The 12,500-nt window shown below is 59.9% G+C and overlaps 2 non-coding genes and 1 pseudogene across 2 annotated transcripts; all 3 read left to right on the forward strand.

Annotated features, from left to right (window-relative positions):
- Positions 1–4,857: 4,857 nt before the first annotated feature.
- LOC124718747 lies at positions 4,858–5,050 on the forward strand. Its single transcript, XR_007005898.1, has one exon. It is a non-coding gene; the product is annotated as a U2 spliceosomal RNA (small nuclear RNA).
- A 774-nt stretch (positions 5,051–5,824) lies between these two features.
- LOC124721507 lies at positions 5,825–5,928 on the forward strand (annotated as a pseudogene).
- Positions 5,929–11,974: 6,046 nt separating this feature from the next.
- On the forward strand, positions 11,975–12,173 carry LOC124719337. Its single transcript, XR_007006001.1, has one exon. It is a non-coding gene; the product is annotated as a U2 spliceosomal RNA (small nuclear RNA).
- The last annotated feature ends 327 nt before the right edge of the window (positions 12,174–12,500 follow it).

The following is a 12,500-nucleotide window of genomic DNA, read 5'->3' on the forward strand; positions in this document are numbered from 1 at the left end:
CATCCCTTCGCCCTCGCTCTTTGTCTCCCCGTCTCCCGCCTCTTCCTCTCGTTCTGATCCCTTCCCCCCACTCCCCCAGCCTGTCACTGCAGCTCCGGCTAGGGTGGTGGCCCGTCGGGCCACTGCCCACGCCCAGCTCTCCCCATCGCCATCGCCATCGCCATCACCGCCACCACCGTCATCATCGTCACCATCACCATCACTGCCACATTCGCCTGCACCGTCACAGTCACTATCTCCGGCGCCGCCTGCTGCGTCCGTGCCGGGACCTGTCCCTTCCCACCACCTCCCCATCGTTCCCGTCCCTCCTGTCACCACCCGCCCATCTGCCGCTGTCAAACGCCCTAGTGGCGCCTCCACTTCCTCTGCTCCTAAAAAGGCTCCACCCCGCCCGCCATCCCCACCCCAAAATGCCATGGACGTCTCCCCCCCAGGCCCCGCTCCCTCCTCCTCCTCCTCCTCCTCCTCCCCACCCGGTCTCTACAAATATCTCCTGTCCCGTCCCGATCCTTCATTCCTCGAGGCCCGGAATCTCTCCCTCCTCCTCCGCCAACATTTCCCTGGCGTCCCCATCTCTCTCCTTACTCCCAGACGGGATTCCGTTCTCATCTCCTCCCCCAGCCCAACCCTCCATACTGACATCCTCTCCCGCCTCCCCATCACCCGTTTTGGCCCTAACGCCTCCCTCACCCCTGCTCCCTCCCCATCTCCTACCCGCCAACCCCAACCCCCGCGTCGCCCGCCGACCCTCACCGCCGTGATCACTCGGCTTAGTCCGTCGATCACGGAGGAGGAGGTGTTGGCGGAGCTGAAGGCCCATCCCACCCTGGAGGTGCGGGCAGTCCGCCGCATTTTTAACGCGACCGGCCCCACCCGCCTTATGCGGGTGTTCTCTGAGGACGCCCCCTCCATTGACCGTCTCCTGAAGGAGGGTGCCCTCCTCTTCAATCAGCGGTACAAAGTCGACCCCTCCCGTTCCCCCCCTCAATCCCTGCGCTGCCAGAGATGTCTGCGCTACAATGCACACACAACAGCCGAGTGCCGCGAGGCCCCCACATGCCCGCATTGTCGCCAAGCGCACTTCCTCCGGCAGTGCCCCAACCTCCAATCCCCTCCCTCCTGTAATACCTGCAGCCTCCCCCACCCTACCTACTCCCAAAAGTGTAAAGCCCGGCCCCCTCCCACCACCCCTGAACTCACCGTCCCTGTCCGTCCCCTGGACGCCCCCACCCCTCCTGGCAATTCCCTTCGTCCCCCTCCCACTGCTGAGGACATCATCAGGTTCCTCACCATTGTCCTCCAAAACGTCCATCCCTTTCAGCGCCCCCACACCCTCCAACAGATCTCCCTCGCCGCCCGTTCCATATTCCACCTTAAAATGTACGCCACCTTTTCCAATAACCAGGCCCATTTCACCTTCTCCCGCCTTGACACCCTCGTATAAGTCCTTATCATGGCGCGACAGCATCGTATCCTTTTCAACAATATCCGCTCCCTTCCCGCCAACAAGAACCTCTTCCTGCACACCCTTGCTACCCACCGTGTGGATGCCTTCCTCCTCAACGAAACCTTCCTCCAACCCCACCACTCCATCCACACCTCCCCCTATCTCCTCCACCGCTCCGATAATCCCCTCCCAGTTGCGCGTGGCGGAGTTGCCATTGGCCACCACCGCCAGATCCCCGTTCGGCTCCAGCCTCTCCTTCCCGACCCCACCGAACACCTGATCCTTAGTCTCTTCTTCCCCGGCCTTACCATTACCTGTGCCACCATCTATGTCCGCCCCAACGCCCCTCTTCCTTTCGACTTCCTCTCCCACATCGACCGTACCTTCTCCTCCTATGTGATCGCCGCTGACCTCAACATCCATAGTCGCTCCGCTGCCCAGTTACGGCGGTGGCATCGGTTCCTCTCCTCCCTTCAAGGCGACCTCATCCCCATCCCCCAGCACACTCGTCCCGAATCCAACTCCACTCCCGATGTTATCCTCTCCTCCCCCAACCTCCTTGGTCGCATTACGGTGGATGTCCTGGAGCCTATTGGTAGCGACCATCTCCCTGTCCTCCTCACCGTTTCAGACGGCCGTCGCCCCCGCCCCGACCCTCGTCATGACCCTCCCCCTAAGTACATCCATGACTATTCCCGTGCCGACTGGAATGCCTACCGGGATACCCTCTCCACTCAGGTCGATAGCCACCCTCTCGCCTACCGCCGTCCCGATGATGTCACCCATGCCGCCTCCTTTCTCCAGCAGACCTTGTCTGAGGCCGTGGAGGCCCACGTCCCTACTGTTGCCATCCACCCCCACCGTCCTACCTTACCACCACAGGCCGTCCTCCTCCTCCGTGAATCCCGTCGTCTCTACCGTGCCTTCCTCCGCACGCGTGACCCGGACACCCTACGACGCCACCGGCAACTACAGCGACACATTCGAAATTTGCTCGCGGCCAAGAAACGCCGGGACTGGCGACAGACATGCACCCGTTTAACTGCTACCCTCCCTATAAACTCGTCCAAGTTCTGGACCGCTTTCCGTCGCCTTACCGGAACTAAACCCTCCCCCTACTATCCTCTTCTCCACGATGATCACCCCTTCCCTGACGCCCTTAGTAAGGCCAATCACTTTGCCTCCTACCTGTCCGATGTGTTTTCCATCCCTGATGATCCCCAGTTCGATTACTCCCTCTTCCCAGATATCCGCGATCGAACTGACACCTCTGTCCCTCCCCTCGCTCCTGGTTTCCAGTACTTGGACCACATTCCACACACGGACCTTAATGCCCCCATCACCACACAAGATCTCATCAATACACTCCGCACCAAACGCAACACCGCTCCTGGTCACGATCGTGTCACCTACCGTCACCTTCGTGAAGCTCCTGTCTCTTTTCTCTCCACCCTGGCCAGGCTCTACAATGTAGTCCTATCCACCGGTTACTACCCCGACCTGTGGAAAACCTCCCGTATCCTCATGTTCCTCAAACCTGGCAAACCGCCGTCCGCCGTCTCCTCCTACCGTCCCATCAGCCTTACCTCGGTCTTCAGCAAGGTCCTGGAATCTATCCTCACCCGCCGCATCCACCAGCATCTCCGCCAGCACCGCCTCCTCCCCGTTACCCAGTGTGGCTTTCGGCCGTCCTTCTCTTCTGACGATCTTCTCCTTCACCTCACTCATCTCCTTTCCGAACAGCTCAATTCCCGTCGCTCCGCAATCTTCCTCTCTCTTGACCTCGAACGCGCATATGACCGCGTATGGCATTCCGGTCTCCTCTTCAAGCTCCAAACCTTCGCCCTTCCCATTAACTACGTTCGTCTGATTGGTTCCTTTCTCTCCCGCCGTCCTTCCTATGTCACCATCCATAACACCGATTCCTACACCTTTTTCCCCTCCGCCGGTGTGCCCCAAGGCTCCGTCCTCTCCCCCCTTCTGTACTTGTTGTACACGGCGGACATGCCGCCGCCGTCACCCCCCGTCCACCTTCTCCAGTTTGCCGATGACACCGCCTTCCTTGCCCTTGCCCCCACCCTGCGACGCTCCCAACACCTTCTCCAATCCCATCTTGACCGGTTCACCGCTTGGTGCAACCAGTGGTTGCTCAAGGTCAATCCTTCCAAAACCCAGGCGATCATTGTAGGCAAAACCACTCCCTCCTTCCGCCTCCTTGATTTCTATCTCACCGTTTATGGCCGTCCCATCGCTCTCACCCCCACCCTTAAGTACCTTGGCGTCACCCTCGACCGTCGCCTCTCCTGGACTCCCCATCTCCAGACAATCCAAGCCAAGGCACGTTCCCGACTCCGTCTCCTCAAGCTCCTTTCCGGCCGAACGTGGGGTCTGGACCCCTCCACCATCCTCCACACCTATAAGTCCCTCATCCGCCCTATCCTCTGTTACGCCCATCCCGCCTGGATCTCCGCCCCCCCTTCCTTTTATAAATCCCTCCAAATCCTTGAACGCCATGCTCTCCGCCTTGCCTATCGCATCCGTCTCCCTTCCCCCACGCGGATCCTGTATGACCTTATCCCCTTCCCCCACCTCCTCCTCTTCCTCGAAAGGATACGAATCCTATACACCTCCCGTAAACTCGATCCTCCTCACCCGCTAGTCTCCCCGATCCTCTCCCACCCCCGCCCGCTGCCACGCCTGTACTCCCACGTCCCACCCGGTCTCCATCTCTCCACCCTCCTTACCCTCTCCCAAGGTGGCTTCCGCCAGCTCCCCCTCCCTGATGATGCCCTCCTCCCCTCCATCTACCCCTCCTACCAACTTTGATCCTCCCACCCTCCTCCTGTGCTTGCTCCTCGGGGCACCCTCCCTCCCTTCTCTCCCTTTTCCCTCCCTCCTCCTTTTCTCGTCCCTCGTCCCCCGGGCCCCCCCCTCCCCTGTCCCTATCCTCCTGTCCCCGTCTCCTAAGCCATGGCATCCTCTTTTCCTCCCCTCTCCCCCTCCTCATCCCTGTTGCCCTCTTGGCAGGTCCCCGGACTCGCACACGCTCAGTGGACATTCGCGCGCCGGAGATCACCGCCATCAGTGTATCGTGTGTGCCGTCATGTTTAGTGTTCAGTGTTTACCGTCACACTCCATCGTTCACCAGTGCCATCGTCTCCTTCAGTGTTTGTGCGTCGTCTCAACAGTTTGCAGTGTGGCTTATCGTCGAGTGTGAACGGCTCCGTGTTTGTTTCTCTGTGTCTCCTGTTTTATTGCCCACCATTTTGTAACTTTTATGTTTTTCTCCTGTTTTTGCTGATTGTACCTTCTATGGCTGAAGAGCAGCGTAGTATGCTGCTGACAGCCTGCCTGCTGTCCAGGCTTTAAAATAACAATAAAGTAAAAAAAAAAAAAAAAGGTTTTTCCTTATCGCTTCTCGGCCTTTTGGCTAAGATCAAAGTGTAGTATCTGTTCTTATCAGCTTAATATCTGATACGTCCTGCATCGCAGGACCAGAATATTAAACTCATTTTTGGCTCATGACGGAGTGCTAGGGGCTTGCTCCACCTCTGTCGCGGGTTGGCCCGGCATTGCAGTACCGCCGGGATCGGCCCACCTAAAATTAATTAAAACACAGCCTGAAATGGGTTAATATTCTGCAGTGATCAGATATTCCGCTGGTAGCAAAACTTGTTGTGGTTGTCGATTTGCCCAGTAGTTATGTGCTTACACACCACGATTTCTTGTAATTAATTTAACGTTTATCTTATGAATATTTTTTTTTTTTTTTTTTTTTTTTTTTGCGGCTAGCCGGTCCGCTCTTGCAGCCGCATTACACTAGGCTGGTAATTTATGTGGCCACAGAAGAGTGCCTTCGGATGCCTCGTTGGCGTCACATATGGTCCGGCCACAGATAATTTTAATTACATTTTTTGGAGTTATATCCTTAGCTCCTCGCGAACGTCGTCGTCGCCGCCGCACGCGCGCAGAATACGTGTGTACACACGTACGCAGTAGGCAGTGGACGATGTAAGCACTCGGCTAGGTGTAGCTCGCGCCGGCCTCGCGCCGGCCTCGCGCCGGTGTAGCTCGCGCCGGCCTCGCGACGGTGTAGCTCGCGCCGGCATGGCGCTGCTGTGGGGCGGCCTCACGGCTTCTCCACTGCCCTGGCAGCTAGCGGCGTTCAAATGGGAGTCGCGGTTTACTGTTCGACATGGAGGGTAGTACTGGGCTGGTGACGAGTGCTCCCGTGAATTGTCTTTCCTCCAGCACTTGCTTTTGCGGTGTTTTCGACGGTCGCCAGTTGCCATATCGGCCCGTACCACCGTGTGTCACTCCCACATGTGGAGCGCACACGCTGCAAGCATTTAGGCCCTTCGGCTGCGGTTTTTCCTTATCGCTTCTCGGCCTTTTGGCTAAGATCAAAGTGTAGTATCTGTTCTTATCAGCTTAATATCGCTTCTCGGCCTTTTGGCTAAGATCAAAGTGTAGTATCTGTTCTTCTCGGCCTTTTGGCTAAGATCAAAGTGTAGTATCTGTTCTTATCAGCTTAATGTGAGCTCATATGGACTGATTTCTGCACCGGGAAGCGGTCGCGCTTATTCTCCTGTTTCAGGTCCGCGACCTGAACAATGGAGCTTGTGGTGACGCTGCCGGCGGAGGTCTTCCGCTGCCGGATCTGCTTCGTCACCAAGGCTGCCGGGAGACCGACTTTTGGCGAGTACAAGGACCACTCGGCCCTTCTCCGCCACTACAGGAGGCTGCACGACCCGGAAACGGTTCCCGTTTTCGAGTGTCAGTTTTGCGGCCGACGCGACCCGCGGCTGAAGACGCTGCGGCTACACCAGCGGCTCTGCAATGCAGACTCCGCAACCCCCGGCGCTGCCAGTCGGGGGAGAGTGAGTATGGGACACGATGCCGTGTCTGGCTCTCTGGGGCACTCAGAGAGGTCGGCCGGCGGGAGGTCACAGGCGAGGGCCCCCGAAGCTAGTAGGACAGGCCCTTCGTCCTTAGTTAGTGCGGGGCGAAAGCCACAGGCGAAAGCGGCCCGGGAAGATAGTACCACAGGCCGCCTAGCCTTAGATAATAGAGAGGGGCTATGGCCACAGCCCAGTCCGGTCCCCGAAGCTAGTAGGACAGACCGGCTGGACTTAGGATTAACATACGCGGCGGTCCTGACCCGCAGCAGCGTGGTGGGCTCACAGGCTGCCTTGCCCTCACCCTGTGTGAGTGTGCAGGCGTCTGCGACGCCCAGGACGGCGGTGGTTGCTACCCCCGCGTCGTGTGTACTCTGTGTGCGCACGCCGAGGAGGTCTGGCATCCCCCTGCCGACACGCTCCGCGACGTCAACCGCGTCGCCACGAGTGCCGAGCGCAAGTTCGGGAGGTGAAGGCAGCACGCTGCCGACGCCTGCCGCCGAACGCGTCGCTCCGGCCAGAGGCGCAGTGTCCGACAAAGGCCGCGGCTCGCCGCTGCCCGCGCCGGCCATTGCACCCAGTGGCGTACGCTGGCCACGTCGTGCGGCTACCGCAGGCGCCTCCCGCCCGCCATCTGTCGGGAGCGTGGGTACCGGCCTGGGACTGCCGCCCGCATTCGCTACGCCGCCAACAGGTGGCTCTGCGGTGCGGGTGGGCAGTGGCAGGCAGGCTGCCTCGCTCGCCGCGACCGTTGGTGTTGTCATTCACGGCGCAGCCGCGCCGCCGGTTGACGCACCAAAGGCCGCGCGCCCGGCGGATGCACCGGATGGTGTGGTGCTTGTGCGGTCGCAGACGTACACGCGCCGCGTTCCCTCTGCCCTGCCGGCGGTTACGTCGAGTGACGCCCGTCACTCCGTCTCCGTTCAGGCAGGGAGTGTTATTAATAAAAAAGTTTCTGCTACAGATAATGAGTGGCACGTAGTCACCCCACGGAGGGACAGACGCCGTGCTGCAGGACGCAGACCACCGCCCCCGGACCGACGGCGCATCATTCCGCCCAGTCCGCGTAACAGCGGCCCGGCGCGAGCCAACGCGCCTGGGCGGCCGGCGCGAGCTACACCTCGTGTATCTCGCGCCGGCGGCAGGGCGCGGGCGACCGCTGGGCCATCTGTTGGCGGCGCGGCGAACAACAGCCGCAGTGCGCTGGGCCCGAGCGCCAGGCCGGCGCGAGCTACACCTCGAGACGCCCGGCCGGCGCGGGCTACACCGGCCACCCCTACGACCACTGCGCCATCTGGTAGCGATCGTCGGGCACCCAGTCCGCGTAACAGCGGTCCGGGGCGAGCCGGCGCGTCCGGTCAGCCGGCGCGAGCTACACCCCGTGTTTCTCGCGCCGGCGGCGGGCCGCCGGCGACCGCCGGGCCATCTGTTGGCGGCGCGGCGAACACCAGCCGCGGTGCGCCCGACCCGAGCGCCAGGCCGGCGCAAGCTACACCGGCCCCTGCTGCTACCGCTGCGCCACCTGTCACCAGCGCGGCGGTCGAGAGCAGCACTGAGCGGCCCACGCCAGATGGCAGCACGGCACCACCACCGACGCAGACGACGGAGCGGCGCGACGTGAACGGAGGGACTGCAGCTGCGTCTCCGAGAACTGGCAGCAAGAAGAGGAGACGCCGACGCCGTAACAACCGGCCCAGTCCCAACCTCCCGCCGCAAGGCTCCCGTCCTACACCAGACCTGACAGGCCCCCCTGTACCCTCCGAACAGGGCGCAACTGAGGCAGCTCCGCCCCCCCCTCCCCCGGCCGACACTCGGCTAACGGAGAGGCAGCGGCGCTGGCTGGCGGCCCTGGAGAGCGTCCACAACCAACCGTGGGACGCATTCGTCGCGGTCGTCGAGGACTTCATCTCCGAGATAGCCGAGACGAAGCCACAACGCCAGGCAGCCGGAGGTCGACAGGATGGGCCACCAGCAGCAGCGCACCGCGGCCAGGGCCGCGCCGACGCTGCTGCCAATCCCCCTCCCCCTGCCCCTACACGCGGCCGCGGTGGGCGGCGCGGTGGACGTGGCGCACGGCGCGCGGCGGCCGCCGAGCGTCGGTACGACGCGAATGCAGCGTCTGAGATTCAGAAGCTGTACCGCGCGGACCGGCGCAAGGCGATGCAGCGCGTCCTTGGCGAGACGTCACCGTACTGCCAAATCGATGGCAACGTGCTCACGGAGCACTTTAAGAAGATCTACGCTAAATCTGACTTTTCTGTTGCAGATGCACCAGCTGCTGTCCCGGACTTTGCCGCCACCACGCCTCCTGATGTCAGCGAGGAGGTCCTGCTGCCGATCACACCTTCAGAGGTGCAACAGCGGCTCCAGAAGGCGAGCAATACTGCTCCTGGGGCAGACGGAGTCACGTACTCGGACTTGCGACGTGAGGATCCTGGCTGCCACGTGCTAGCTAAGATCTTCTCGCGCTGCTGGAATGAGCGGAAGACTCCGGTGCAGTGGAAAATATCCACTACCGTCCTCATCCATAAGAAAGGGGACGTCTCGGACGTGACAAACTGGCGGCCTTTAGCATTGAGCTCTACTATCTCTAAGCTCTTTGCTGCAATCGTTGCGGACCGCACTTCTCTCTGGGCGGAGCGGTTGAACCTGCTCTCCCCGGAACAGAAGGGCTTCCGCACGTTTGAAGGCTGCTACGAGCACAACTTCATTGTGCAGACGGCAATTGATGATGCAAGGCGCAGGGGAGGCCAAGCATGCTTTGCTTGGCTTGATCTAGCGAATGCTTTCGGTTCAGTGCCTCACGCTCACCTCCTTGGAGTACTGAGCAGGATGGGACTACCAGAGCAATTGCATCAGCTAATTGCCGATATGTACGATGGTTGCTCCACCCGCGTCCGTACATCTGACGGACTAACGGAGGAGATAGAGATCCAGGCGGGCGTCAAGCAGGGCTGTCCACTGTCGCCCATCGTCTTTAATCTCGCGCTCGAGCCGGTACTTCGCGCCGCAACCTCGCTCAGAAATGAGTGTGGTATTCCGCTTAGCGGCGTCAGTGTGAGTGCACTGGCGTATGCGGACGATATCGTGCTTCTGGCGCGGGATTCAGAGGCGATGCAGACGCTCCTCAATGTTGTGGGTGAGGCGGCGACGTGGGCCGGGCTTACCTTCAAGCCGTCGAAGTGTGCCACGCTTCACATCCGCCGTCGGCAGACACTAGGCTCGGTATTCGCCCTGCAAGGGGGAGAACCAGCCGTGCTCGGTGCGGGTGACGCCTACCTCCATCTTGGCGTCCCCACCGGGTACAAAGTCACGCAGACGCCAACGGATGCGATCGCGGCAATTCGACGCGACTTGCAGCACCTGGACGCTTCCCTGCTGGCTCCCTGGCAGAAGATTGACGCTGTGCGTGTCTTCCTCCTCCCTAGGCTTGACTTTGTCATGCGGGGCGGAGCGGTACGCAAGGGGCCGCTATCTGCACTCGACAAGGCAGTGAAAGCGGCTGTCAAATCTTGGCTGTTCCTCCCACAGCGTGCGTCCACTGAACAGCTCTACCTCGCGCTGGGAGAGGGAGGATGCGGCCTGACGCCGCTCGCGGACGCTGCGGACATCTCGACGATCGTCCACGGCTTCCGCATGCTGCACTGCGACGACGCCACCGTCCGAGACATCGCCTGGGCCACTCTATCTACGGCCGCGCGCCGCCGACTGGGGAGGGAGCCGAGTCGTTCCGACTTGGCCACCTACCTTAGCGGCAGCACTGAGGGTGACCTCGCACGCGACGGTGGTGACATCCAGTCACTGTGGACGCGCGTCAGGAACGCCACAAGGCGCCTAGCGCCGCGTGGCGTCACCTGGCGCTGGAGTGAACTGCTTTCCGAGTTGCAGGTGGAGGTCGGCGGCCGGCCCGCCATCGCTGACGACGCGGAACACGGCGGCATCGGAGGGGTGACGCAGCCGGCCACGGAGGCGACGGCGACCGGGACTACACGACACCTCGAAGATGGCGGCGATGGACCGCAGCACGATGATGACAGCGTGGGACGCATCGTCAACACTGGCGTCGAGCATGTCCGGGTGGGAGGGGGCGCCAAACGTCTTCTCTCGCGGACGCTCCGCGAGTGTCTGAGACAGCGCCTGCGCCACATCCTACTCAGGAAACCGGACCAGGGGAAGGTGTTCGAGTGCACCAGGGAGTCCACAGCGTCCAACCACTTCATAGCGGGAGGCAAATACACCCGCTTCGCAGACTGGCGCTTTATCCATCGCGCCAGGCTCGGAGTCGTGCCTCTGAACGGTTGTCGCCGCTTTGATGGGCGGGCAAACAACAACAAAGCCTGCCGACGCTGTGGCCACAACAACGAGACGCTCCCGCACGTGATTAACGCGTGCATGGTGCACTCAGCAGCCCTGCAGTATCGTCACAACGCGGTCCTCAACCGCCTCGCGACAGCAGTCGCTGGGCGGCCAAGGAGAGGAAACGCTGCTGTTCCTGACATCAGGATTAACCAAGCCGTCATAGGGGACAGCAGTGGGCTGCGTCCGGACCTCGTAATAACTGACGAGGCCGCGAAGACTGTGACCATCGTCGATGTGACAATCCCCTTCGAGAATAGGCGGATTGCGCTCGACAACGCTCGGCAACTGAAGAGGATAAAGTACGCCGACGTTGCGCGCGGATTAGCCGCTCGCGGCTATTCCGTCACTGTCGACGCCCTGGTTGTCGGCAGTCTGGGGGCGTGGGACCGCCAGAACGATGCAGTGCTTCGGCACCTAGGCATCGCTAGCCGCTACTGCCAACTGATGCGGCGGCTGATGGTGTCTGACACCATCAAGTGGTCCCGCGACATTTACGTGGAACACATTACTGGCCACCGCCAGTATGTGTCCCCCTAGACTGTGGCATGCTCTGACGTCAGGCTGCGAGACCCTCGAGACTGCAGTCGTCGGAGAACTTCGAGGTCGGTGCCTTCGTGACGTCGGCGTCGAGATTCTCCTCCACGACGCGGGACCTGCGGCGCTACACCATCTTCGCGCCGCACTGCAGCAGTGCCGAGTCAGTAGCGGTGCGTGCGGTGCTGCCTGGTGCCCCTCCCTCCGTGGTGTCCGCCGAATATGGCCCCCACCTCGGTTGGCGCGGTGCTAGGCGGCGCCAAACGTGTGCCTACTGCCCGGCAGTCTCCAGCCAGCGTGGGAAGCAACGCCCTCCTGCCACGACACCCCGGTGACGTCTGCCGCAAGGCGGACAGAGGGGAGAAGTCCGGCTGCGTGTGACCCGCCTGCGTGCGTGGCACACCAGCCGCTGGCAGCCGTGCATGTGCAGTGTGCTGTCAGGGCATGGAGATGAATGAAATAAAACAAAATAGTTCCTAAAACTAGTTCCAAACCTTCCCCGGTCTGAAATATCTAAGGCCGCGCCTATCGCGGGATTAATCTTAAGGTAATATACTTAAGCATCCGCGCCTAACGCGGTCTTCCAATATTTAAGTAGTGGGCTTAACCCACGAATTAGAATTAAATTCAACTATTTAAGTGCGGTTAGAACCGTCTACTATATATTTCAATTTAATTTTCATTAAATTTGTAAAACTCGATTTGTATAGAGTCATGAATATTCTTTCTTAAAATTATACTTCTTAAAACTGTAACTAAGAATTATCTCGGAAAATAAAAATCTGTTCTTATCAGCTTAATATCTGATACGTCCTGCATCGCAGGACCAGAATATTAAACTCATTTTTGGCTCATGACGGAGTGCTAGGGGCTTGCTCCACCTCTGTCGCGGGTTGGCCCGGCATTGCAGTACCGCCGGGATCGGCCCACCTAAAATTAATTAAAACACAGCCTGAAATGGGTTAATATTCTGCAGTGATCAGATATTCCGCTGGTAGCAAAACTTGTTGTGGTTGTCGATTTGCCCAGTAGTTATGTGCTTACACACCACGATTTCTTGTAATTAATTTAACGTTTATCTTATGAATATTTTTTTTTTTTTTTTTTTTTTTTTTTGCGGCTAGCCGGTCCGCTCTTGCAGCCGCATTACACTAGGCTGGTAATTTATGTGGCCACAGAAGAGTGCCTTCGGATGCCTCGTTGGCGTCACATATGGTCCGGCCACAGATAATTTTAATTACATTTTTTGGAGTTATATCCTT

The sequence above is a fragment of the Schistocerca piceifrons genome, chromosome 1 (genome assembly GCF_021461385.2).
Source record: "Schistocerca piceifrons isolate TAMUIC-IGC-003096 chromosome 1, iqSchPice1.1, whole genome shotgun sequence".
NCBI classification, from domain to species: Eukaryota; Metazoa; Arthropoda; class Insecta; order Orthoptera; family Acrididae; genus Schistocerca; species Schistocerca piceifrons.